Here is a 3,016-nt window from a genome sequence, read left to right on the forward strand (position 1 = left end):
CTAAGACAAAAGGTAGAACGCTTTCCAATATCTAAATCCCAGCATGCTTACCTCAAGGGTAGATCTACGGAAACAGCTCTGCATGAGGTCATTCGTACTGTAGAAAAATCGATTCATTTTAAGCAATACTCGTTGGCAACCTTCTTAGATATTGAAGGAGCTTTTAACAATGTAAGCAATAAAGCTATTCATGACTCTTGTTGAGAATGCTTTTATTCTCAAGGTTCTATCAATTTGTATTTGTATACCGGAATTCCACCAAGCACATGTAACTTGTTGGACGGTATATTTGTATACTTTTTATATTCTTGAAGATACCACCGAGCACATAAACCCGTTGGTAATTTTATGAAAAGAAGATAAGTTCTATTCAAATTTGTATCATCGAATACACTTTATTAAAAGAATTGATTTATTTATATACATTTTTCTTATAATAATTACTTACTAAAACTTATTACGTACAATAATTTACTGACCCAATTTAAATTAATATCAAGCAAAAAATATTACTTATAATGACACATAAAATATTCAGCAAAACAATAAATAATTAATAGCAAGCAAATTACATAACATATTTAGCAAACAATGAATAATAAATTATTTAAAATGTGTTCTTGCCCTAGTTATAAAATAAACACTAATCAGCAAAAATATAACCTATTAATATTTTACGATTACGTTAAATGCATTTTATCATGGGTCAGCAAAAGACAAAATAAATGTAATACTTAACATATCCTCCCCCGCGTTGAATTTTAATTCAACTAGAGTGATGTCATCTTTATGTTGTTGTGATATCAAATGTTGACCTTGATCTTGGAAGCGGCTGAGGTGTCTGAACATTCGGTTGACCTTGCGTCTGATTGTTTCGCATTAGTTTAGTTATTTTTAAGATGATGATTCCAATAATCAAAAACAAGGCTGCGTACCCCACTGACAAGCTATGCTTTTCAGTTTGCTGTACTTTTGATGATAGTTCAGGTAATGTATCCTTCGTTAGTTGTTTTTGCAGAATTGTTAGTTCTCTTAATTGTGGAAGATATTCAATTTCAGAATTGTTTATCCGCTTAGATGGCTTAATTTCAGGTGTTGAAATTCCTATGCTCGTATATGCTGATTTGAGCAGACTTGTTATGACTTGGTGTCCTTGAATAAGAATCGTGTTGTCTCTGATGACACAATTTGATGCAATTTTTACCATGCCGGTACTATTCAGTATCACTGGAAATGCATTCGAACCGCATACTGCATTGAGTTGCATCGGATATTTGGTAGCGTATATCCAGTGATTTTTGTGTTTCAGCTGAGTCCAAATGGTAGTTTCCTTTAATTCAACTATTTTGCATTCGTCACCTGTTCCATTATTGTACAAATTGATTTCACACTTGCACACATTTGCTCCACGACGATAAATAGATTGAACATTTGAGCAAAGGTATGAGTCCTCTTCAGTTGTAATACACGATTGCAGTGCTAATTTTGTTATGGGGAAGTATTCATCCTTGTGAGAATTGATAGCCAGATATTCTGTTGATGGCTTTATTGACGTTAATACCTTGGTCGCGCTAGAGATCACAGGTACTACATGAAATATTTCAAAGGTTTTTCGTTCAACGAGTGGTATCATAATATTGAATATTACATGGTCACTTGATACCTGCCCAGTTACTTGCATCAGCTTATAAAGAGTTAATATATCATCTTGTTCTACTGGAAATTGTAAATGAGACGGTAAATGTGCTCGGATTTTTTCTCCTTCCGTTATTAACTGTTGCGGCGTAATTAGAAGCGGGTTAATTTTTTCGTGATGACTATCAATGAGAACATCCATGATTGTGGATTGCGTACGTTGCAAATTTATCGTGGCGATTGTCATTTGGATGCTCAGCATGTTAATAATATTGCCATATAATTGGTCATGTTCGTCCTTAACTAACCTTTTGGAGATCGCGTTTAATTGAGTCTCTATACCCTGGAAATTATTTTTGAGACTTATCTGGTTTTTTTTTATAACGTTAATTGTGGAGTCAATTATTGATATTTGATTTTTGAGCAGATGTTTGAGTTTGTCATCATGATCTTCTAGGGTTTTGATCGTCTTCGACATGTCACTTGCATAATTGGAATCGAGTACTCCAAACAGGGAACTTGCTATATTCCCAACTAAATCGATTGCCCCTCTCTTATTTCGGGCGCTTGACATAAATTCAAATGCTGTTCTCAATTCACTTTCTGCTTGCTGGAAATGATGAACCACAAACTTGCATGTTGAATTTAAGTTGCTTTGATCACATAGCTTCAAAAGATTCAACGTTGAATCCTTTAGTATGTCCAGCTCTGTATTAAATGGAGCTAAATCGTAATAGATTATCATTTTCCAGTGGGATGTTATCAATTTTGTTGTTCCTACTTGTTCAAAATGTATGCCAGGAGCGGAGCGAAGTTCAGTTACGTTTACTGGTGAACAAAGAACAATCGGGAGTAAAAGTAGAGATATCAGTACTGTAGTTAATTTTATATTGGAGGACACACGTCTTTGTTTTCGTGGGACTATCTCATTGTCCATTCGTTCTTCTTTGTTATGGCGATTCTCCTGTGTTTTAATAGGTTTGTTTTCAGGAAATAAGGGTGCTAGTTTGTGAATTGGTCGCTTTAACATGCCTGTTGCGGTTTTGACATCTACGACTCGTATAAATCCATCATTACCCTTATATGTCTTCATTATTCGCCCTAAAGGCCATTGCAAAGGTTGTACATTATCTTCTTTAAGGATCACCAGTGTATTTTCTTCAATGTTTTTGCATTCTTCACGCCACTTGTTTCGAACCTGTAGTTCCATTAGGTACTCTGCCCGCCATCTTTTCCAAAACTCTTGTTTTAAGTGTGCAACCAGATTCCATCTATTCAAAAGAGATGATTTTACCTTTTCACATGTTGCGTCTACGGGTGCTGTTAGTGCATCACCAACTAAGAAATGACCTGGTGTGAGAGCCTGCAAATCATTTGGATT

The sequence above is a fragment of the Teleopsis dalmanni genome, chromosome 2 (genome assembly GCF_002237135.1).
Source record: "Teleopsis dalmanni isolate 2A chromosome 2, ASM223713v2, whole genome shotgun sequence".
Lineage (NCBI taxonomy): Eukaryota > Metazoa > Arthropoda > Insecta > Diptera > Diopsidae > Teleopsis > Teleopsis dalmanni.